Raw genomic sequence first — 25,946 nt, 5'->3', positions numbered from 1 at the left:
AAAAAACAAACCTAGAGAAATGACCACACATTATCAAACATAGACTCTGCTTTTTCTTGTGAGAGGACTACTCCTAGACTAATATAGTCAATAGTCTTTCCATGAAAAATGAGAGCTAAATTGTTCTTGCTACTGTTTTATTTTTTGTATTTGTGAATTGATAGGGTTTCTGTTAATAGAGAAATCTATTTCCTTACATTGAAACTTATAGTTAAGACAAATGAAAGCTAACTGTTTGAATATGAGAGTTAATTGAGGTAACTAAACTTAAAGGCAATTTTCAAAACCACCATAAATTAAAGCAAACATACAAATCAATGCACTATCAAAATTTAAAAATTTTAAAACTCTTCAGTAATAGACTGTAATACCCAAATGATGTTTTTGTTGTTGTTTTTGAAATTTTAAGTCACGACACCATCCTACGAGTACATTTTAATGGGGTTTCACTAACCTCCCCTTAGGCCGTATCTACACACACACACACACACACACACACACACACACACGGTGTATTACAGAACATTAGTACTGAGCAGGATCTCAGAGAACTCAGAACCAATGACATTAAGATATATGGCACCCAGGAGCACCTGGGTGGCTCAGTCAGTTAAGTGTCTGTCTGACTTTGGCTCAGATCATGATCTCAAGGTTTTGGGATTGAGCCCCTTGGAACTGAGTCTTGGGACTCAGCAGGAAGTCTGCTTATCCCTCTCCTTCTCCCTCTTTGCCTCACCCAGTTCATGCTTTCTGTCTCTCTCTGTCTCTCAAAATAAATAAATAAAATCTTTTTTTTTTTTTTAAAGAAAAAAGATATATGGTACCCATGCTGTCAATTCCCCTTCCTTCAATCTGGTGCAGACATCATTAAACAATTATGGTCCTTTTTGCTTATTAAATCTGGGATCTGCCTTAGAGTCTTTTCAACATAGTGCTCTAGGTAGCCACTAAAAATGGATCTGAAATGCAAGGTGAACTTTTTAGTAAGTGGAAGAACTGCAATTCAAATTCAGGCCTATTGTCCACACATCTCCTAGTAGCTCATGCTACCTGGTACTCAAATCTGTGGAACCTGATTTGTTTTTCATCTTACCTCTCTCTGACTTCACCTTTTTACCTAGATAAGCACACTTTCTAACATTTCCTTATTTACTGATGGGGCTTGGCTGCCACTTGGCCATAGTAGCCACACACCATAGTCAGTGAGCTTTACCAAGAACAGGATGTTTACCCACTGAGACCTTGCAAAGACTCACTTCTAGTTTGTCTACGGGGCCTCTGATCAACCTGTCACATACAGCAGAGACAAAAGAGTTGTTTGGTTTGTGCAGACCTCCTTGGTTTCCCTCTTTCCCTGTCCAAGCAGCAGTGGGAAAGAAAGACAAACCATACACATCCTCTCCAACCCAAATTGCCCCAGTCCCCTCCTATGTCGTGAGCTAAAAACAACATAGATTCTTTTAAGGGGATCTGAAGTCAGATGGGCAGTATGGCAGGAACGTTAAAGCACGTAAGATTCAAAGTATGAAGTGAAAAAGAAAAAAGTATTCCAAGTAGGAAAAATGCTTAACCCGAAACCACAAGAGAAGGCAGTGCTTCTGCATGGTATTAACAACTTGTCCTAGGAATGAGTATTTCATGCAAGTGATTTCATGAGGAAGATCTAATTGTCTACAATTGGGGGCCCCCATGAATGACTCCAACCACAGCTCCAATCTAACCCCAATCCTGCTGCCACCCACTTGGGCTCTTTGAATAATGGCCCCTTGTTTGCAATATTATGGACTACTGTGGTTCATCGTATAAAGGGCTCATGAAGCCCTCCAATACCCAGACTTCAGGGAGCTTGGGAATAGAAGCATGGCAGCCAGGGCAGCATTTCAGGCAAGGAAGCAAAAGGTGGGGAAGTGGTGGGATTAAGACAGACCTTGACAGTATTTACATTCAACATTTTCATAGCTTCATCTTACTGCTGCTCACAGTTAAACTGCCAGAAATATAGGTTTCATTTTACAGTATTAATTTTATAGAAAGTTAGCTCTATGTCACTTGGTTTTTCTAACCTGAGTTTGAGTTGCTGATTAAATATAATTTGGGACCGATGACAAATGAATAGATTCTTGGCACTGCTAACAGTAAAATTGTTCCCCATGTGTCCCTAGACACTAATTACTACTCGGCTCTTGGACTATGGCAAAGATAATTTCAATTCACAAGCTTATTAAGTGATTGTGATGATTCTGAGGAATTTCGTTCTCAGCCTCAAGATCTATTCCTTTAGATAACCACATGTTCAGCTTTTCAGATAAAATGATAATAAAAACAGATAAAATATCTTAAAATATGAATAACCTCCCTGAAAAATATTATCTTCCAAGGCCACATTTTTTAAAAAGAAAGGCTGATTATTTTATGTGAAAAGTTTAACAGTAGTAACTCCCTCTCCACAAAGAAATGATGTTTAATAAGCTCTCCCTCCCCGAAAAGGAAGGTTGGCCTTTAGGTGAGAAAAATTCAGTACTTCTCAACTTGCACTCTATGGAGTCCAAGATCAGTAGCAGCTTTAGAGAGAGACACAACCACCAGCCTTGACCATGCAGGATCTCCAGTGGTTGTGGCTTCTTTCCTACCTCCTCACCATGGCAAAAGGATGAGATATTTCCAAGTACATTTAGCACCTGACTAGCAACTTTTCTTTGTGTAAAATTACTGTGGTAAGAGCAAATAATATGTGCCAACTGGGAGATAGTAGAGTACTTAATAGAAACACGTACCTAGATTAAAATACTGATTTTATGATCAGGAACAAGTTACTTAACATCTTCTGACCTCTATTTTCTTGTCTGTAAAATGGAGACAATAAAAGCCACCTCACAGGACTGTGGTAAGGATTACATTAGATTATGGTCCAAAAAGGTCCTGCATACTGTCCAGCTCAGAGTGGACACTCAAGCTCTTTTGTGACTTCTCTGTCTACTAAGGCAGATAATAGTCATCCTCTAGGCAGACATATTCCTGTTAGCTGCTATGTCACCGTCTAGGTTTGAAATAACATTCTCCATACTTTTCAGAAAGACTCTATTTCTCATGCCTTACTAAACTAAGCCAATCTTTTCATTTTTGTGAGGTTTTCCCGAATTGGTCACCAGTTCTCTTAAGAACTTAAGTGCTTTTATGTATTTTTATCCAATTTAGGCAAATCAAGCATGTTTTAGAAAACTCCAGCCCTTATCTTCCCTGACCTCTGCAGGAGGGCAAACCATTCTTCTCCCGATTTGATCAATAGGAGCTATTATCTTTGCAGTTTCACTGATGATTGACTTCTTGGCACTGATTCTGCAAACCATAAGGTTTTGGTATTTAAGTCTGAACAGTGGGAGTGTTATTTGGAGGAAAGGAAAAAAAAAATCAGCCTTGAATCCTCCTAATTGATAAAAGCCTGTGCTCTCTGAAAGGATTACTGGTTCATCTCAGCAGTTGGCAGGTAGAGACTCAACGTTCACAGGATGTAGAGGCTCTTGCAAGAAGCACCCAGCCATGCCACATCCTGTATCCTGATCCAGGGATACGTGAGGTTACACAGACATAAACCAGCATATTCAGGACATCGGTGGCCAGCCCAGTGGTCACAAAGGCCAAGTATGAGGGGACAAATGGCTACCCCCAGTGTCCTTCATGACCGGAGCCACTGGGTCCCAGAATGTTACATCTGGATATACACTAGATATAACTGCTTTTCTTTTTTTTTTTTGCGTCCACAGGATTTAGTGGGGGTATCTTTACAGAGCAAAATTAGAAGATACAGGGGGAAAGAGGACAGGAGGACAGGACTTTAGACCCTCCTGCAACAGGAACAATTTCCCATTTCTCTGTTTCACCTATCAGATATCATGGAAAAGGGTCCAATGCTTTATTAAATAAATAAATAAATAAATACATAAATAAATAAATAAATAAATAATAAAATTTTTAAAATTAAAAAAAATAAGCTTCTAATTTGGTATATATGAAATGTTCATCTTCATTTTACAGATGAAGAAAGTGAGGCCCACAGCAGTTGGGTGACCTGGCGAAAATCACAGAAGTCCTAAATAGAGCTAGGCCTTAGAAATGGCTTAGAAATAAATGCATGCCTTCTCTCTGTGCTCCATTCGCTTCTGTCTGTGCCCCTAAGTTGTGACCTGTACCCTTAAAAGGAGTTCAGAGAGACACACTGGGCATTTTCAAACAGCTAGGGTCAGTCACACAAAATGAGTACACTTCTCTGTTCATGGTCAACAGGGGCCAGGGGAGAGTAGAAAGGAGGTGGGCGGGCTGATGGCTTCACGTTCTTGGATACACAGTGTCATTCTAGATACTGTTTGGTGATGGCTCTCTGCCATGGTTCCTTCCTATTTCCAGTGCCTCAGTGGAAGAAAAGCCCATGTAGCCCTAAGTTACCTTTACTCATAGGTTACCTTCCCCAAAATTACCTGTTTGGGAAAGTTGACAGTTGGGCAGGCGACATTCTCTAACAGTGCAAGGTGGTTTATCAGCCAGGGCTTTGCTCCTGCTCTGGGTTTACAGAGCATCTGGGATCCTGAATGAGTGGCCCCTCCACTCTGGGGACTTAACTTACTGAGAAGAGATATAAGTTAGAGACTTTCTCACCCTATGTGAGACAGTCAGGACTGGAGAATTACTATGCTCAGGGTTCACGACGACCCTATAATCCTTAAGGCCCTCAAATTGGGACTTCTGATATAATCTTTAAATGAAGTTATCGGTACAGTCACAGAGAGAAAAGAAGGCATGATCCTGCCACATTAAACCACATTCCCAACCACACAACCTACATTGCACTATGAAACCATGTTTTTAAAATAAAACCTGTAATGACTTTGTAAATAGCAAAATTACTATGCAGGTTGGCAAGCCATTAACTTGCTGAAAAAAAATTTTACACATACCAAAATTTGTGGTATTATTCATATTTTTATGTAGAGGGAAATGTAAAAAAAAGGAGGGGGAGTCCAGGTTTTCTTAATGTGAGAGGCTTGGAGATCTTGTCCACAAGTCCATCATTAAGTGCCATTACTATCTCCATTCTCAAATTGAAGAACCTGAAGCAGACACATGAAGGCACTTGCCTACTCAGGTTGTTGGAATAGGGGGAGGAATTCTGATCCACCTGGGCAGGGAAGTCTGACAGTAGAACCAGTGCATCTCCAACTGTACTAAGATCAGGGGGCAGGGGTATGCTGAAAGGTGTATCTGCTTGCTCTCTGGCTTAAGCCCCCTTCAGCCTCAGAGGATCCCTGTGAATTCTAAGCTACGCAGCCTCAGAGGATCCCTGTGAATTCTAAGTTTGAGAACCAGTACCTGAGATGAACACTTCCTCCCTGTTAATGCCTGGTTTCCTAGTTCTAAAACCCAAAAAGGATAGTGAGGGACACAAAGGGAGGGGAGGAAATACTTCTGGAGGAATCACCATTAAATGCCTTGTTTTAATTTGGACATACTATTTCCAAGTCTGCTAAATTAATATTACAGACCACATGCACTTCTTGTATTTAAAGGAATTATGCTACACAAAGCACCACAATAACACACATGTTCTTTACAGTCAATAGCAATAATCTTGAAAACTATCTTACTTAAAAACTATCATACTTGGATTCTCTTCCATGGAACTCTACAGAGTCACTCACCCACTCACTCATTCAACTTATTCATTCATTCAATATACATATGTATTAGTCCTTTCTATGTATAAGAACTGGGATGAAAAAGCATGTCCTGGTCCTTGACATTTTCAAGAACTCACAGTCCAGTGGGAGAGTACAGAAACACAATTATAAACAGTGTGATAGGGTAACAATAGAAACTGATAGAAATAGGCTCTTCCTCCCATGAGTCATTCCTCCTACCCCACCCCAACGAGGCTACAAACACCCAGAGTACTGAATAAAATATCACAAAACAATATATAATGCATAGCTGAGATTGAATGGAAAGAAATTCTCAGGTGCCAAAAAAGAAGAAAACTAAATGGAAGATGATGCAGAAGGTGCCTTGTAAATATAGACCCTCTGGCCTGGGGGCTCAGTTTCAATGTTCACTTGAAAGCCAAAAATGTGGCCAGAAAGATATCTGGGTTCTTGCTTAATGCCTTTACTAGAGCCTGGGAGAACATCCCCATCTGTGGGAAGGAGCTGAAAAAACACTTACTCCAATGGCCCAGAAAAGCTGCTAGATTCCTATAGTCTAGGAATTGGGAAGGGGTGGAGGGCACATCTCTTCAATAAATCAAAGGGTGTGTAAAGACCAGAGAAGTCCAATGTACCTTTCACGCAGTTTCTCTCCATGATTACAGCTTATATAATCATGGTACAGCATCAAAATGATGAATTTGACATTGTTACTGAGCACATGTCAAGTTCTGTCATTTTGTCATTTGTAGATTCATCTAACCACCTCTGTAATCAAGATCAAGAACTGTCATCACCACCAAGATCTCCTTCATGCTATCCCATTATAGTCACACCCATCACCCTCCTCCCAACCACTAACACCTGACACTCACTGATCTATTCTCCACCTCTATACTTTTGTTGTTTTAAGAATAATATATAAATAGACTCCTACAATGCCCTTGAGATCCACCCAATTTGCCACATGTATCAATGGCTTATTCTTTCTCATGGCTGAGTAGTATTCCATAGTATGGATGTACCACACTCTGTTTAACCTGGATGTTTGGTTATTTCCATTTTCTGGCTATTAAAAATAAAACTATTATAAATCCACTCACTGCCTTTTGCGCTATTTCAGTAAGAAGGAAGGTGAATCTAGAAGGAAAGAGTTGTATGCAAGAAGCAGTAACAAGGAAATAAACTGGAAAATGTGTTTAGAATGTTAAATAAGCCTTGATTCTAAAAATAAATATGTGATTAGAAGTACAACAGAGGTAAATAGAGAGTTCCAAGATAGCATTGAGGAAGGTATGTTGTCCAGTTTGGGGACGAGGAACCCAAAGGATCAGCGGGTGGCAAAGACTGTCCCACTCTGAGAGGAGGTCTGGGTATTGGAAATACCATGGCACATTAGTGGAAGAGCAAATAACTCAATAATGGTCATTCTCAGTTACACACTATCAACTTTTTCCAACAAGTAAACAAATGGTCATTTCAAAATCCAGAGCCTTCTAATTGTTTGTTTTTGTTTTTTTCTTAAAGACAAAAAAGGAATATCTCAGCTAATTTCTGGGCAGGCCGGATCTTCTTAGGATCAATGCAAAGTCATAAGAGAAATTTCAAAATGGCTCAAACTCTGATCTTCCCCAAGAAGAAGTTGAAATAAATGGATCCCCAAAGTTGGCACTCCCTCATTCACCCATGGTGCCACTTGACTCAAAGGATACTTAGTAGAACAAAAGAATTAGTTTATTTAGGGCTTCAGAGCACGCTGGCAAAGAAAGTTTAAAAAAAAAAAAAAAAGGATGAAGCATGCTGAGAAATGCTTAGCTCAGAAATTGGCCCTATCTCTCTATGTAGGTTTTTTTTTTTTTTTTTTTTTCAGGTGCTGCACTGAATCTGTCAATGTCAGATTCCCAATGTCAACAAACTGCACTCGTTTCTTCTGGTTTCTGCTTCACTGCTCTTCCTTATAGGCTTTTCCCCTCAAAAGTGCCTTTTGGCCATTTTTCCTTCTTCCCTGCTGTGTCATCTGTTTGTCTTCGGAGATTTGCCATTTAATCCTTCCCTTTGTATGGCCCATGTGAACTTTCATATTCTATAATCAATTTTGTAATAAAAATCTAATACCCTGTAGTTGTCTCTGGTCAATTCAAAAACAACTGTCACTCAGAAGAAAAAAGAGACCCAAGAAAGATGCTTTCCTAGTCCAATGCCATGACTCTTGACTCTTGCAAAACAAATGAAATCTTGGTTAAGTTCCACACACAATGGGAACAAAGTTAAATTATGCTGGGGGATCCCCAAAGGCACAGTGCATTAAGCATATAGCTCAGAAAAACAGAAGGCCACTAAGAATCTCTTCAAAAACTCTTTACTTTCACCCAGAGTTTGATATATTTGTTTGTTCATTGAATCACTCATTCAATGCTCAATAAAAATTTATTGAGCACCTACTCTGTTTCTGATCAGCTCAGTGCTAGCTAGGTGATAAGGACTTTACTTCATGGAGCTCACTGTGTGGTAGAAGCACAGAGAAGTAAACAAAGAATTAAATGATTGTATGATAAATGCTGTGTATGTGTGGTGGAAGTAGGAGTAGGGGGAAAATGGAACTAGCAGTCTTGAAGGATCCTGTCCTGACCAAAAACCTTGGTAACAAACCTTTATGGAGAGCCAGATGTTTAGATGGACACAAGGAACCTGGATAATCAAATTTCCTCCTTTGAATAAAACTGGATTTTATCTTTCTCAAAAAGTGAATAAGGAGCTAAGAACTCTATACTGGGTGGGTCCCACCTGCCATAAACACATCACTTCCTTTGCCTGCAGGACTTGGCTACTAGAAGAAGGCTTTGGGGATCCCTGGTGGCTCAGTGGTTTAGCGCTGCCTTCAGCCCGGGGTGTGATCCTGGAGACCCGGGATCAAGTCCCACATCAGGCTTCCTACATGGAGCCTGCTTCTGCCTCTGCCTGTGTCTCTGCCTCTCTCTCTCTCTCTCTCTCTCTCTCTCTCTGTGTCTCATGAATAAATAAGTAAAATCTTAAAAAAAATAAAAAAATAAAAGAAGGCTTCTACTAGAAGCAGAAAATGCTTCTCCCAAGTCTAGTGATTTGACTTTAGCCCTGCACACTTCCTAAATCAATTCTTTGACCGGGTCGGGGTTCTATGTGCTTTTCTCTTCTTAGCAATGTAAATATCTGCTGGGAATGGAGGGTTAGTCTAACCTAAGAGGTTCCAAATTTTCAGCTCCTTTTAGCTTTCTAATTTACAACTGGCTCTGGAAAGAGAAAATAATGTCCATTCAACATGCTACTATGCACGGGTTAAATGACTTCTGCTCCAGCCAGACCAGTGAGGAAACAGAATACATAAACCAGAAGGTTTCATGCACAAATTTCATCTCCTTGAAATAGTATAACACTGACATCAATAAAACCTTTCTCATGCTTGAAATAAAAAAAAAAAGATTTTATTTATTTATTTGAGAGAGGGCATGAGCGGAGGGGAGAGGCAAAGGGAAAGGGAGGAAGCAGGCTCCCTGCTCAGCAGGGACCCAACATCAGGGCTTCTTTCCCAAGACACTGGAATCATGACCTGAACTGAAGGCAGATGGTTAACCCACTGAGCCACCCAGGTGCCCCATCATGTTTGAACCTTAAATAGGTTATTTCTATGTTTAAATCACAGCAATACAATCATGCAATTCAACAGGAAAACAAATCTGCTAATTCAGTGATATTCAGTTTTTTGTTGAAAAGACAAAAAAAAAATAGCTGGAATTACTCTAATTTTCTACTGCACTTAATTCTATGGTCTATGCATCCTTTGACCATCAGTAAGTGGTCTTCCTATCATTCTGATTAGACAGTTGACTTCTTGAGGGCAAGGATTCCGTCTTTGCACCCCACCCGGTCTCTACATGATCCTGAAGAGGCCAGATGGGAGGGTGCACAGCACAGGGATGAAAGGTGTTACATTGCCTGAGAGTCAAACATGTTTATTTTTTTTAAATTTTTTTTAAATTTTTATTTATTTATGATAGTCACAGAGAGAGAGAGAGAGAGAGGCAGAGACACAAGCAGAGGGAGAAGCAGGCTCCATGCACCGGGAGCCCGATGTGCAATTTGATCCTGGGTCTCCGGGATCGCGCCCTGCGCCAAAGGCAGGCACCAAACCGTTGCGCCACCCAGGGATCCCATCAAACATGTTTAAATCCCAGCTCCGTCACATACTAGCTTATGACCTTGGGCAAATTACTTCATATCTTTAAACCTCAGGTTTTCATTCATAAAATGGGCATAAGAGTAATGACCTCACGGGACTGTGATGATTAACTAGGAAAATATTCAGACATGAGTTCAGCGCCCAGCAAAAGGTAAAGTAGCAGTTATCATTATTCAGTGAAATTTCTTTTTGCTTACCATAGATATAGCTTGAAGGGCATTTAATGTACTGATTCCAAACCCAGTTGGGGAGCATGTTAAACAAATCCAGATTCTGGGACCCCTATTCCTACACTACCAAATCTCCCTAAGTGAGTCTTACATAACCACCCTAGCACTAGTCTTCTATAAACCACCGGTTTAGAGAAACTCAAATTATGATATGCCTGCAAAAAAATGAAAAACACAGAAAGGTTTAACTAAACTGATAAACTTAATACAATTTAAGAATAGAGAGGAAAGGGAATTGGCAGACTAAACCTTATCTCATATCTATTGTAAAATTCCAAAGTGGTCAGCAATTTCAATATTGAGACAGCTCAATGCGTATTAATCAAGAACAAAACTAGTACCTGTCGAATGACTTCCAAAGCCAAGTACTTTTATTTAACTTGAAACTTCTCTTAATTGGTTGACCAATGATTCAGCCAACTGCTCTTTTAGGAGCAAAATTATCATCCTGTAAAGAACGAAACAATATTGTCTCAACCAGTATCTATGTTACACAGGATCTCAATGGCTGGGAATTCTGTTTGTGGAACTCCCTCCCAAATGGGTAAGTTGGGGACACTCTAAACCTATGCAGTCATCCTATCCTAGACATAGAAGGAGAAAGAAACAAAACCCTTTTCAGCTTTGATTCTCAGCCACTTACAGCATTCACAAAAAGAAGCCCACTTAGGATGCAGTTGAAAAAGCTATTAAGATTCCAAGCACCTTACAGTAACACAGATACCTTGTGTTTAGGTAGCACTCTTCATTTTAAGAAAGTCTGTACACAGAACAGACATGAGCTCATGACTCCACATGTAAAGGATCAAGGCCCGAGATAATCATACCCTGGTTGGAGCTGAAGAAACCCAGACTCAGTCAGGGAACTTGCCTAAGGTCCCCTGGCATGTTGTCAACTGCCAGGAGAAGGTAGCAGTCGTCTTCCCTCACCCGGCCCTGGCTCTAAGCAGACTCTTTATTACATGCCTAGTGAAGACTCTTCCCCAGTTGTAAGGTTTTTTGTTGTTGTTTTCTTTTTTCTTAATTTCCTCCCACATTGTTAATTCAATCATTTCAAAGTTCCATAGAGTGAGGAGTAAAATTTTTAAAAAGAACTATTTTCAGAAAAAAAGACCTATTGAAAGTGTAATTTCTACCTTCTGGTTGGCCCTGGAAATGAAGTGTTTAAGATAATGGAATTGAGGGACTCTTGGATTGGTGGAAATTATTTTAATCAGAGAGGTAAATTTAGGAGGATTACTATTATCCTACAAGATAGTAAGATGGTTCTGTTTCAGCCGTATTAGCCTAGGCGTGGAAGATCTAGATGGCTGGCAATTTTCAAATACTTAATTTGCCTCAAATTGCTCCAGTTTAAAATGCTTTTGCCCATCTGGACTGGGTTTCCTGTGCCATGTCATTGTTGATAGCCTAAGGAGATCAATAATTAAAATTAAATAGAGGGAAACATTATGCAGAGCCTAAGTTGGGACAAGAATCCCTTCCCAGAACCCCTTAGTTCAATCTCTCCCTCTTCTGAGGTCCCAAGGTGTTTCATCTAGTCTTCTCTTAAGACGTGTTACGGTTTGTAAGCTAAACTAACAATTGCTTTCGCCTGCTTCCCTACTAAAATTGTGTGTTTCCTGTGGCTAGAGAGGCAGTCTTACTTATCTCTACATTACATACAGCATCAACTGTTGCACTGCACACAGAATAGGCACTAGCAAATGTTTTCTGAATGGATACATGATGTAATAGCAGCCCTCTCCATGTATTATTACATTTATTAGTATAACATAGTGTGGTAGGATGCAAGATGGCCACAATTCATTCCTTCCTGTTACCCACACCTTTTTGTAGCTCTTCCCATGAAGAGATGGAGTCTACCTCTCCAACCTGAATCTGGGCTGGCCTTTATGACTTGCTTTGGCTAACAGAATGTGCTGGAGATCTTAGCCTAGTCCAAATCAAAGAACCACACAGTTGACCCACTGACTCATGAGATAAGTGCTTGTCACAAAGTTTTGGGGTGATTACAGAGAATTATGTGTGGGTAATAGATATTCATTGAATGACTGATTGATGCCTATTTAAAGATAAGAACACTAAGGCTCGGTGAAGTGAGGAACCAGCCTAAGCCATAGAGAGAGAAGCCAGTATTTGAATCCAGTCTTGCAAATTCCAAAGTCCACGGTCTTTTCACTAAATAAATTGACCAAATTTCAAATATTCCTGTGCATTCAGAAATAAGAGACAAATGTGGGAGGAGCTTTCACTACTGTAAAGTGCCATGGAGAACCACCTGTGGGAGTGAGCCACCCCAGTCTGGCAGGGCTGTTGGTCAGTGGTTCATTGGATCAGATGAAGGAGATGCAAAAGTACAGGATCTTTTTCAAACAATGATCTGGAAGGAATGATACTTCCATATCCACAAGCCCAGAGCTCCACGAATAGCAACTGTTACTCAAAATTGGCGATTTGGTCATCCTCTCATGCAACATACTTTATTAATTGCTCTTATCAGTAAGAAAAATAATTTTGCCTGTAATTAATTTTGTCACTGTTCTCTTCTACCATCAATCTGCCGAGACTGTTTTGGTTTTCAAACCTGATGAAAACAGTTTGAGTTGGTTCCCAGGGGTTGATAGCTGCATCTGAAATGTCATTCTACCTGCAGCCTTTAAGCAAGCAGTCTTGGCATTTGTGGCTGCAGGCCTGGGAACTTTTCACAACAGTGCAAGACCCTGCTTTGGATTTACCAAAGAGCCCCTCTTCTGTGAAAAGGATGGCTTTTCCTCCTCCCAGAACTGTCAAACAGCAGCATTTCAGGAGGCCTTTCTAGTCAATTGCAGTGAACAGGAACGACCAATGCTACTGTGCACATGATGGATGGGGCGGCCTGTTCACTCATGTGTGTCACCCACCAAGATAGGCTACTTGATCTCTGGCTGATAAGAGAATGTTCTTAATAGCTGCTTTGCTCAGAGAAGATGTAAACCTTCCCCATATGGAATGTGGTTATCCATTTCCAGTCAGGGATGACCAAGGTATTTGGGGGAATTTATTGTGGCTAGTGGAACCGTTTGGGAGAGAGAAGCAGTCTGATGGGTTCTGTCATTCTGCCTCTCCCTTGAATTCACAGTCAAGGTCCCACACCATGACACCATCTACTATAAGGCCTTCCTCACTTGTGCTGAACGGTTGCTGCAGGGACCCATTAAGCAAGTATACCTTCAGCACATAGGAGAAATTTATGCAGCAGTCTTGGATGAAGAAGGCTTTTCAAAGCTTGACACGAAATTTAAAAGCCTTAAAAAAAGGGAAAGATGATCAATTTGATTGTATTAAAAATATTCTACAAGGCAAAAAGCAAAAATAATATCAAAAAACAAATGAGAGACCAGGAAGAAAAAATTATTGCAACTTGAAAGGCAAAGAGCTAGCTGCCATGATATAGGAAGCAAAAGTTCTACAAATAAGCAAGGAGAAAGATCTAAGAATGCAAGAGGTAAGCGGAAATGAATAGACAATTTACAGGTAAGGAAATATAGGTGGTTTTTAAAGACATGAAAACATACTAAACTCATTGACAATATAAGAAACATAAATTAAAATGTCAATGAGATGTTGTTCCTCCCCAATCAGATTTTTTTAAAAGATTTTATTTATTCACGAGAGACACACAGAGAGAGAGAGAGAGAGAGAGAGAGGCAGAGACACAGACAGAGGGAGAAGCAAGCTCCCTGTGGGGAGCCAGATATGGGACTTCATCCCAGGACCCCAGGATTACGACCTGAGCTGAAGGCAGATGCTCAACAACTGAGCCACCTAGGTGCCCCTCTCCCAACCAGATTTAAAAGAACTTGATAACTCACTGTATTGAGAGGGACACGAGCAAACAGGCACCCTTATACTGGTAGGAGTATAAGTTGGTACAAGTTGGCAGTCGATGAAATTTTATTTATTTATTTATTTTTTTGTTTTTTTTTTGTTTTTGTTTTTAGTCGATGAAATTTTAAATGCAAATGCCCTGAATAGCAATTCTACTTCTAGGAATGTATCTTACAGATGTTCTCTAACATGTATGAGATGACATTTATATAATATTTTCAATGTAGTATTGTTTACAACTGAAAAACATTGGAAATAACCTACTTATCCAGCAACAAGGGACTGGTTAAATAAATTATAGCCTATCCAAAATCTACAGTGGAAAATGATATGACTGTTAAAATGAATAAAGAAGCTCTGTATGTACTGATTTGGGAGAAAATTCACCAAAATATAACCTTAATTTATTAAAAAAATAAAAATCAAAGTACTGACCATATCAGAGAAAAATAACACTTGCATAAAAAGAAAAAAATGCTTATGTGTTCTTGTATTTGTGAGTATATATTATATTGTATATAACATGTATATGCATTCATATGCTGTGTTCATATACATATTCTTATATGTACAAATAGACAACCTTATTTAGATATGTATTTGTATAAAATAGCTATAAAAGGGATACACAAAAGTTGGGTAATGTCAACATCTGAGGAGGGGAACTGGGGGCTGCAGGTCAGGGATGAGGAGACTTACTTTTTACTATATATCCTTTCATAGTTTAAAATTTTTATAGCACGTGCAAAATGAGAGAGTTAAAAAATAAAGAGTGCTCAATGATTATTCTTTTGTATGATGAGTGTTTCTCTCAAGGGTACGTGTAGTACATTCTGGTACCCCAAAGGAAGAGCACCATGAGTGTGGATGGGAGAGTAATAGAACTGATCATCAAAGACTGTCAAGGGATGTTGACTCTCGAGTTGAGTCTTCAAGAGCAAGTAGACATTAGCTAGGCAGACAAAGGTTCTTTTGTATCAGGGAGCTAAACAAATTTAGGGAACTACAAAGAGTTCATTATATACTGCTGCACATTCATTTTGCTTCTTTTCAGTACTCATCTTTATATCCTCCAGTGCCAGGCACTTATTAGATACCTAATATTTGCTGAATCTCATTGACTGGCAGGCAGAAAAGGACACGAGTCAGAAGTGCAGGACCTTTCCTAATGGTTTGCAATGATGGGAATGAGCAAGAGGAAGAGGCAGTGGGGGAGGAGGACTTCAGCAAATACAACACTAATGGGATAACCGTACTAGTCATATTTCCTATATCAGTGAAAGCTTCCAAAACACATTTACACATATTTTCGCAAACATTTATTGAAGAGTTAGGATCCCCATTTTCACTGAGACAAAACTAAGGATTAGACAGTGACATATCAAAAGTCATTGTTAAAAAGGGGCCAATTAAGACTTGAACCTGCGATGCTGTCCCCTATTCTACAGTGACCTCTATTTAAACCATCATTAAGGAAACCCTTTTTACTAGAATATGTGTATAGATTCCATCTCTTTAAACACAGATACTCTGAGCAGAAATCCTCATGACATAATTAACCAACAGAGGGATGTTTGCTCAGTTCTCTGGGCATTTTAGGTATCACCTAGTACTTATATTTCAAATTCTGACACCTACAAGGGTTGTGTTGTTTTTTGTTTTTTGTTTTTTGTTTTAAAGTTCACAAAACATCACAAAAAGAAATTCTCTCCAAAAAGTTACAATGTTAAAATATAAGGTCAGAGAATTTTGGTCACAGTGGACAGACATCACTTTCTCCTTTCCTATTGTCATATCATGTTCTCCACACTGAAATGTGAAATGTGGGATGCAGAGTTAGCCAGGCAAGAAAGGTGATACAGAAGAGAGTATGGCCATTACATTTCATGATAATGATGTTGGCGATGGTAGACTGACTTCCCTAACTTGCTTAGAGACCTCTAATAGCTACTGATAATCCCCTCTTAGGGTGTCCCTTTTTGTGTAGACACTCCCAGGTCTTCTTTTCTTTACCTCAAAGACACTCAAAGGCATTAATTCCTGATGTCTGCAAACTTCCCCAGGTGGCAGATGTCAATGGATATAGCAACTAAATCACAGTGTAACAAAAGTGAAATCTGTAGCAAGGTAAACCAACCAGAGCCCAAATTAGACATGGAGACAAAGGTGACCACAAGCTGTCTCTATCTGCCATTCATTCACTGGTGATTGGCTGGTTTTCTATACCACCAGGTGCAGAATGCCTGTGCTGGGTGCTTATCACCAGGCATGCATGGCATCATTCCAAATGCATATGTGGCAAACAGGCAAATTAAGCAATGACTACATTGCCTTGACCTTACAAAATAAGATCTTATTTAGCTGTATGTCAGCAATTTGGCCACCCCAAATATTTGAAAAATGGCTGCAAACTACAGATAAATATTTCTGAATGTTCTCAATGGGTAAGATAAAAATCACACAACCCATGCCATAAAGCTCATTTATATTGATTGTAAGTGAATCTATCAGTCCTGTCCTAAAGATAGGGTTTTTAGTTTACACACAGTTTTAACATGCCTTTCAACTATAACAGTGCCTTATGTTAGGAGGATTCTGGGTATTCTATTAAAATGCCAAGAAAGTGAGTTATTCCCCCTGCCCTGTCACTTTTTTTGTTTTTAAAGACAGGAAGAGAATCTGGCTTTTACCTTTTTTTAATGTAAACATATGACCTGATACACGAGGAACTAGGATTTAAAACACACAGTTGAGTTGCTAGAAAAGAATGCCATTCAAATATTTTATCCTTGACAAAAATACAACTTCCCTTCTCTGGAAAAGAGGTTTTGGGATTTTGTTTTTCAGGGTAAAAAGGTTCATGATGAAACAGAAAAGTCTTCTTGGATGTTAAAGAGCACATAAAGAAAAGACACTTAGATAAGTCAGGCATGTAAATCAGAAATTTGCAGAATACTTTCAACTGCTCAAGTCGTTTCAAAAACAGCACTCCGTTCATCCACCTAAGGGCAAATTTGGAAACTGGCAATTTAGCTTGGCATTGAAGAGTCAATGAATTACAGGACAGGGTGGGGTGGGGTGAAGCAAGCCCTCCCTAGACTATCCTGTCTGATGCTCCAAGTTAAAAGTGCTCCTTGGAATTTCAGCCAAAATACCCTCCCACCCCATCTCTTCCTAGGCAAGTCTTCAGGTGTTCATCTCAACAATGGAAAAGACCTATATTCCAGCCAATGTTCTCAAAGCATCCTGTGACTATGTCAGAATACACAGCTCTATATCTAAGAGCGCAACTCACTTTTATCTCAAAAATACATCCCTTGTGTCCTTTGTGTGCTGGTGGGACCATGAGGAAGTATATGGGAGCAGGGACTACCTGTTCCCTCTTAAGGGGCTGACAGCTAGGGAAGAAAAAACAAATGGAGATGAGGTGAAATGAGGCAAGATTGATCTGAAACTGAAGAAAAAGCAAGTGCTATAGACATGAGGCATTCTGAGCAATGAGGAAGAAACACTGGAAAGAAATGAGGGATAGCTAAGTCTGTTGAAGTGATTCACCAATATCCACACATTCGTTCTTCCGTATGGACATCACTGTTAGGGAGCAAAGCCAAAAGAATGGGAGAGATGATGAAATTCCCAGTCACTCTATTCTCTGAGACAAACTGCAGTCTAGAATCAGTTGAGACACATGATAAGAGATGTAGACACTACATCCTTAAAAACAATGAAGGAATCTAGAAGAATGTTTGCTCAAAGCAAGAGAAGACTAGTAAATAACTGATGGCTGTTTTCAAATATCAGAGATGATACGTGGAAGGAAGGTATGGTTTATTCTGTGACGCTGCAAGGAAGAGAATCAGGGGGCTCCTGGGTGGCACAGTTAATTAAGTGTCAGGCTCTTGGTTTCAGTTCAGGTCACAATCTCAGAATAGTGAGATCAAGCCCCACACAGGGGTCGGCACTCAGCACTGGAATCTGCTTAAGATTTCCTCTCCCCACCACACTAGTGCACACACATGCTCATTCTCTCTCTCTCTCTCTCTCTCTCTCATTCTCTCTCTCTCTCTCTCTCCCCCTCTCCCCCTCTCAAACAAATCTTAAAAAAAAAAAAAGAACAGAATCAAGACATACAAATTGTAGGCAACTGTTCCACAAGTTATAGAAATTACATCAAAATAGGTTTTAATTGAAAATAAAGAAGATTAAAAAAAAAAAGAAAATAAAGAAGATAACCTAACAGAGTAGGTCCCAAAATAGAATGGACTGGTCAATGACCACCAACAAAAACAAAAACAAAAACAAAAACAAAAACCCAAAATACTGATAGTCTGCTATTTTCAGACAATGGACTATTTTTTACAGGAAAGTTCTCATTTTATCCTCATAATTATATAAGGTTAATCAACAGCAGCAGCAGCTCCTTATTCACATTTTACAATATAATCAACTGAGGTTGATTAAATAATTTGTCCAAACTCATACAATCAGTATGAGGCTGAGCCAGGTTCCAAAGCCAAAGTCTACACTCTTACAATTATATTATATTGTTTAAAAAGGAGTTTAAAAACACAGAACAGAGCAAGTGCTGGTGAGGATATAAAGAAACTGGAACCCTTGCTCATTACCAATGGAATTGTAACATGGTGCCACCACTGGAAAATGGGATGGCCGTGCCTCAAAAATTTAAAACTGGCAAAGCTAAATTGCCAGTTTTCAAGAATTGCCATATGATTCAGTAATTCTATTTCTGGATATACACCCCAAAGAGCTGAAAGCAGGGTCTTAAAGACATATTTGCATACATATGTTCATAGAGGTATTATAGCCAATAGATGGAAACAACCCGAGTACCCATTTTCAGATGATTGGATAAACAGAATATGGTCTGGACATACAATGAAATAGTATTAAACCTTAAAAAGAAGGGAAATTCTGACACATACTACAAGGATGAACACTGAGGACTTTGTGCTAAGCAAAATAAACCAGGCACAAAAGGACAGATACAATATGGTTGCAATTACATGAGGTATCACCAGTAGTCAAATTCATGGAGACAGGAAGTCAGATTATAGCTGCCAGAGGCTGAGGGGAAGGATGGAATGGGGCATTATTGTCTAACGGGTACAGTTTCAGTTTGGAAAGATAAAAAAGTTCTAGAGATAGACGATGGTTATGTCTATAAAACAGTATGACTAAACTTAAGACCACTGAACTATATACGTAAAGATGGTGAAAATGGTTCCTTTAATTTGTGCATTATTTAACCACACTATTTTTTTTAAAAAAGGAATGAGATGTCCATGGCTGGAAGTGTTCAAGCAGAGACTAGATGTCCATAGGTCAGAGATACTGAGGAAGGAATTATTATTCCAGGAAGGGGCTGGATTAAATAACCTCTGAGATTCCTTCCAACTCTAAAATACTATGACAAGATAAGCACTTCATCAGTTACAGAAGTAAAAAAAATATTTTATTTTTCCATAAAAATACAGACTACCTTTTATCCTGGAGCTTCCTAGCCTGGACCTGGAGACAGCTGGGTCCTGGAGTTGATTTACAATCAGATTCTCTCATTGTTTGTAAAGCATGTTACCAGAAAACCATTTCCAGCTCCATTTTAATGAGGACCAATTTGTTATTATTATTATTATTTTTTGAAATCTCTGACTACCATTGTTAGAGAAAAGATACAAGAAAAGAAAATTCAGGTCTTGCAGTTCAAGGCCCTGAAACAATTATGCCTTAAATATACAGAGGTCTTCTTAATGTAAATAGACTGTATTTCACAGCAAATCTTCTTAGAACAAGGGATCCATTTCAGCATGACAGAGTGGGCAATGTAGCAGAGCTATAGTCTGTACTCAATTTGCAATTTTACTTCCGTTGACGTTGACTAATGTACAAATAGCCTGGCTTTAGTCTGGGAAACACTAGGTCACAGTGTGAAATATATGCTAATATAGCACAATTTATATAAAAATAGAGGAATGTAAATAGCTAACTGAAGCCAGAGGTAGTTGCTCTAGCCAAGTGAGGACTGAGAAACATTGATAATGCACAGAGAATGTTGTTCTCATTAAAACCTCCAGGAGCACTAACCTCAAATTTTCCTCCAGTTGAAAGGCAATGATAAATTTAAACTGAATTTTTGCTGCTCTTTGAAAGCAAGTGTATGTGTATCTGCATTACTGATCAGGATGTGACACGTTAAATAATCTAAATTAAAAGTCAGTATAATACAAAGATTAATTAACATTCCTAGTCCCCAAAATTGAGGAGCTAACAGAATAGTGGGGATAAGCTGAGAGTCCACCTACCTTAAAAAAATAAAAAGCAAGCACATTAAATTGGCAGGCAGCGTGACAAAGTGGAATAAACATGGCTAAAAACAACTGCTGTTTATTTAGTATTTATGGGTCAGGCATAAGAATTTCACACTCATTATCTCATTTAATCCTCATGATTTGGGTTAAGAACCAGGACAACATGGGATGTAATTCAGTCATTAATAAATTCCACTTGAATCATTCCATAGCAAAACCATGGCTGACTCATCTATTAGCCTATTCCCAGAGTCAGGCAGCCTCTCATACTTCTTACAGGTCCTGATTGCTTAGATCTGCATAACAGCAGCTGTTGAGCAATTCTGGGGAATTGAGGCTGAAAACCCAGAATTTAAGCTGAAAAGTAAAGTTGAAAATTATGTATAATTTATTAGATGGTACAGGTTTGGTTCCATGATGTTGCCCTCTTCCATGTCATAACTCACTGCCATATGGCCACACTTTTGTAAGAACCTCCTGGTTAGAATCTTCACTGGGCATCTATCTATCGCACATGAGGTAAGTTCAAAGCCCCCAGCAGAGCAAGCCAAGACTTTTATCATCTTATCTCCCACAACTCTGGCCATGCTAAAATTCAGCTTACCAGTCCAAACACTCTACCTCTTCATTCCTTGACTCTCTTTCCTGGGCTGCCCATTTCATCCCTCTCTCCTCCTCCCCATTCATTCTCTGATATTCAAATTAGAAAAGGGATCACATTTGTTTTATCCACCACTGCAATCTCAGTGCAAAGAATATAGCTGGCGCTGAATAAATGTTTATGGAAGGTAAGAATGGGAGAAATATAGAAAGACAATAAATGAAATAAAGGAGGGAGGTGGAGAGGGAGCAAATTTTCTCCTCTTGTCTTTCATCCTTCTAAGCAGACTCCATTCCCTTCTTTGAGCTGTATGGATACTGTAGTATACTCTGAGCTATATACACTCCTTCATACCATTTTCAAGCTTTTCTATTTCTATATTTTCTCTTCACCTAGGCTCAAAGAATCCCAAAGGTAGGGGCTGTGTCTGTCTACACAGACAAAGCTTAGCTCAGGGCCTGGCAGTAAATAAGAAATGATGGAATGAATCTTTTGAAGGTCTTAAAAATCCCACTTAAAGGAACCACTTTAGGTAGTAGTAACTTGGAGGTCCCAGTCAACACTTGGACTGGGTTCCTGTGACTCAAATGTGGAAGACTAGGTAAATAAATATCTGACATAAATATTGTCCAAGTAAGAACTCTTTCTGTTTTAGTGAACCTACATAAATTTATGCATTGAAGGTTTACCCTTAGAAATGCTCAAAAGATCTTTACTCAGAAGCTATTTAAATGCACTTTTCACAAGCTTAGTTATCAGATCTTCCAGTCTAGAATTGACTAGACACAACAAATTGAGAACAGGAAAGGAGATGTAGGCAGATAAACTAGAAAGTACTCTAAGGAGGAAGAAAGGAGACCCAAGGATTCAAAAACTTTAACAGCTCAGGGCAATTAGTACAGATTTCAACAGACCCTGGGTATGTACTCTACACCAACACCATCCAATAACTCAAAATGATGACCATGCATTATTATGAAAAGGTAGACCTTTTTAGTAAGACAGAGGTGTGTCGGCAATCCATCAGGGAAGATTTCCATTAAACAGCAAACCATTTGGCATTAAATAGAGAATCCTTCAATTAGTTGGAAAATTCACTTAGGTGGAACAGTTAATGAGATGACAATGCCAGATAGAAAATGTGTGCCTATAGAAACCAAGGAGACTTCATCTTGTATATCTATTTCCAGCTATCCAATGCATGGAAAAGGACAAAAAGAAACATCAGTATTAAAAGACACATTAAATCAGGATCCTAAATGCAATTCCAGGAGAGGCTGCATTCTCATGCATCCCCAAACCAACTTTTGAAGACTGCCTGAGCCCTTAAATGGCTCTCTGTATGGGAACTCTTTTGGGAATTTATGTTTGATAAAAAGAAAGTCACCATGAAGTCAGCAGGAGCAGCTAGCTCTGAGACCCTAATGGCATTTACAAGATTAGTACCCAATGTGGACTTAGCCAGGGACAATTCTCTATCTGAGCCACAAGGCAATCACCATGCACTTAATTTCATCCTATTCTGTATGGCACTCATTTGAGGACAAGAAGCTTTGAATGTGATTGGCTGTGGTCTGGCTTGGGGATGGCCAAGGGGGCAAATACTTAGGGCAGAGGGGGCAGCAGTATACAGGCCCCAAAACAGAAAAATTTCCTTCTTCTCCCATTTTGACTTCCCTGGGTTTCAGTTTCCTAGAGCAATCTGGGGACCCCTTGGGAGACAACATTCTCAATACCCTCTCTCCTACCTTTTGGCCACTCTTATTCATTCCAGCTAACTGAAAGCCCATTTTGTCCCAGGCATTAAGCTAGGCAATTCCATATAAATGATCTCATTTCTGTAGCAAATTTGGGAATGTCATGTTTCAACCTGGTCTTCATGAACTATAGGGCACATAGACAGAGAGTTTGTTAATGAACAGACCAAATTGTTTAGAAAGGATTATATGTGACTTGCTAAGAGAATGTAATCACTAAACCATAGTTTAGTGAGCCACATGGGATAGGGTACTTTGGGTCCCTCTGGATCTTCTTTGATCTTTGATCTTTACAATAACCTGGCAAGGTAGCATCACAGATGAGGAAACTGTGCTTATCACATGAAAATTCACACAGCTGCTTGAGGACAGAGCCCAGATTCAGACCTGGGGTCTCTTGCACCTTGCAGGCCAAACTTACTCCACTTTACCATGACAGCAAAAAAACAGGACATTTTCTTTTTGGAAGAGTTATAGGAAGTTTTAAAGCTGTTCTCTGATATAATATCATCCTGTATCAACTCAGTTGGAAATCCTGAGGTATTGCAAAGTATCAGCCCCAGACTCCTGCCTTACTGAATATTTTTAAAACTTAAAATCTGTTTCAAAGCAGCTTCAAGAATAGCCCAAAGTGGGGAACATAATCACAGATCAGCCTAGAACCCTGAAAAAGTGTGGAAAGGCCAACCTAACTTTTTTAGCCATTGTTTCTAGAGGGGTCTTCCTTCCCCTGGTTGCCCATCTCTCAGCAATGTGGGCCGTGCTAGGACACTGGACAGTACTTCTCCCCATCCTCAGGATCAACCAGATCCAGGACCAGAGGACTTGTTACCAGCTGCCAGGCTTTGGTCGTTTGGGGAATTTGCAAAAACTAAAGAATTCTTAGAGAGCAATTCAGACTATTGCCCTCTGGACCTCAGCTTCCATATCTGTGAAATGAAGGGTCGTAAAATCTCTTTGTGGTGGTTGTTACAATGAGTAAAGTGATAATATTTATAAAGTGTGGAGCATATTACCTGGCACATTGGAAGCTCTTAGTCATTACAGTTGAATTTAGTATCTTTAATATTCTCCTCTTGTGTTGTTCATGTTTTGTGTGCTTAATAAATTATAATAATTGCATGAGGTGACCTTCACTAAGGGGTTACTATGTGCCAGGCATTATTTCAGTTATTTATTTAATCATCACAACAGCCTTACAAGATAGGTACTTTTACTATTCCAATTTTTGCCGGTAAGAACACTAAGGCACAGATTAAATAATCTGCCCAGGTTATGTAGGTGGTTAACCAGGAAGTCTGATTAGATAGTTAATACACTTCCCACTACTCCCATGGCTGTAATTACCATCGTTATTATTTTGTATTATTATTATAGCTCCCTTTGGTCCCAAAGAGATTGCCATTTAACTCCCTGAAAGCAACTCCTAGGAACATTCTAATTTATCAAAAGCATCTATTTTAAACTCTTTGAGTCTGTGAAAGGACATCCAATTCTCTGACGCTTAATGCAGTCTCTTCAGCTTAACTTCCTGGCTCTTTAAAGACTGCTTGAGCAGGCTCCAAGTTTACTGAGCCTACCCAGAAAACAAAACCTTCCTAATGGCTTTGGTTTTGTAGACTTCATAAACATTCCTTGAATGATAAAAGGATCACATGTGGTGTTATCTTATTGAATAATGGTCTGGTGTGTCTTCTCCTAAATGAAATGTTGGAGCAGTGTTTTTGTAGGCCAGTGATACATTAGAATAATACCATATATTTATATAGTGCTTTGCAATTTTCAGAGTGCTTTCCCAATTACTGCCTCATTTGATTCTCACCGCAGGCTTGCAAAGCAAGCAGGGCAACTATTATTACCATCCCCACTTTACAGGCAATGTGGTCAAGCAGAAAGTATCCTGGCTTTGAAGGAAAACAGAATAGGGTTCTGTTCCCTGCTCCTCGATTTTCTAGCTTGTGGGATCTTAAACTAGTTTCTTAACCTTTTCAAGTGACAGTGCCTGTCATGGATTATTACGATGGTGATTTTTAGTTTTTACTTTTAGTGTCTTTTGTTACTAGGACAAAACATTGTTAAAAGAGGAAACCAAAGGGGAGTCAGCGAGAGCACAGTACTGAAAACAAATTGGCAAAAGTGGGCCATAGTCACATTCAGACACCGGTTGCAAATGGAGTCATTCCTGCAGGGGCCTGTCAGCCCAGCCTGGCATATCTCTATCCTGATTGTGTGATTGCATGAACACCTTTCTCTTCTGAGGGCCTTTCAGAAGGTAGGGTAGGATCACTCTCCAGGCAAGGAGAGGAGAGAACAATCCCAGCAGACATCCTGGTCTTTAAGACAGGCATCGATCCTGAATTCAGGAAGGTTCCACCTAGCACCACCTGTGAAGTTTCAACCTTCTGTGAGCCTCCAGCTTCACATCACCTGGTCCCAGCACCAGCACAGACTAGCCCTCCAGAACTGGGGCAGTACCTCTGTGAGGAAAGAGCAGAGGGTGGGGGAGCTGCAGGACCAGAGTCATCTTCGAGCTCCATGCTGGGCTCAGCAAGCTGCTTTACTGTTTGACTTTGGTCTCCCCATCAGTAAAATGCAAGACTGTCATGAGGATGGAAATGAGAAGACAGACATCAACCTTGAGCACCCGGCTTCCTATAGAATAAATGACCAAATGATGGTAGTAGTTTTCATAATTACTCTAACTACTATCGTTGTTATTAATCACTCTAAACTGATGCAGGTTTCTCCAGTGTGGTGGCATGAGGGATCCACAAAGGCATATATTTTTGCTTCTAAATGATTCCCAGAATCAAAAGCATCATCTGCCCTCCTCTCATAATCTGCTACTGTGATAACTACAGCTTTCGTGGGGCCATTCCTATAAATGCCCTGTCCTGGAAATCTAGCCTGGGGAGCTCTTCAGGGGTGAGGACCATGATTGTGGACAGACAACCCTTTGGCCCTGGATACAAGCATCCTTTGAGGGGCAAGTGCTCCTCAGTCCCCTTACACAGAGCCCCAAAGTGGCTAAGACCAACCCCTCAGCCTTTTCTTTCAGAGCCAAAAGGTGGCCAAAGCCATCCACCCTCTAGCTAAACCCAAACCTTATTCTCCAAGCTTAATGTAAACCAAGTGAGACGCCTGCTAACAGATGGAAAAGGCCAAGAGATTGAAAGCGACCTTGCAGATAACAGCTGAGGCATGTGTCTGCTCAGGCCCAACCTGATCACTCCCACTCTTGAAAGGACTCCATTTACAG

The 25,946-nt window shown here is 39.7% G+C and overlaps 1 protein-coding gene across 3 annotated transcripts in view; it reads right to left on the bottom strand.

Annotated features, from left to right (window-relative positions):
* ROR1 (receptor tyrosine kinase like orphan receptor 1) overlaps nt 1–25,946 on the bottom strand; it is a 447,550-nt gene that overhangs the window by 181,950 nt on the left and 239,654 nt on the right. The window lies entirely within an intron of this gene.

This window comes from Canis aureus, chromosome 3 (genome assembly GCF_053574225.1).
Source record: "Canis aureus isolate CA01 chromosome 3, VMU_Caureus_v.1.0, whole genome shotgun sequence".
In the NCBI taxonomy this organism is placed as follows: domain Eukaryota; kingdom Metazoa; phylum Chordata; class Mammalia; order Carnivora; family Canidae; genus Canis; species Canis aureus.
This window is presented reverse-complemented; position numbering and strand designations above follow the sequence as displayed.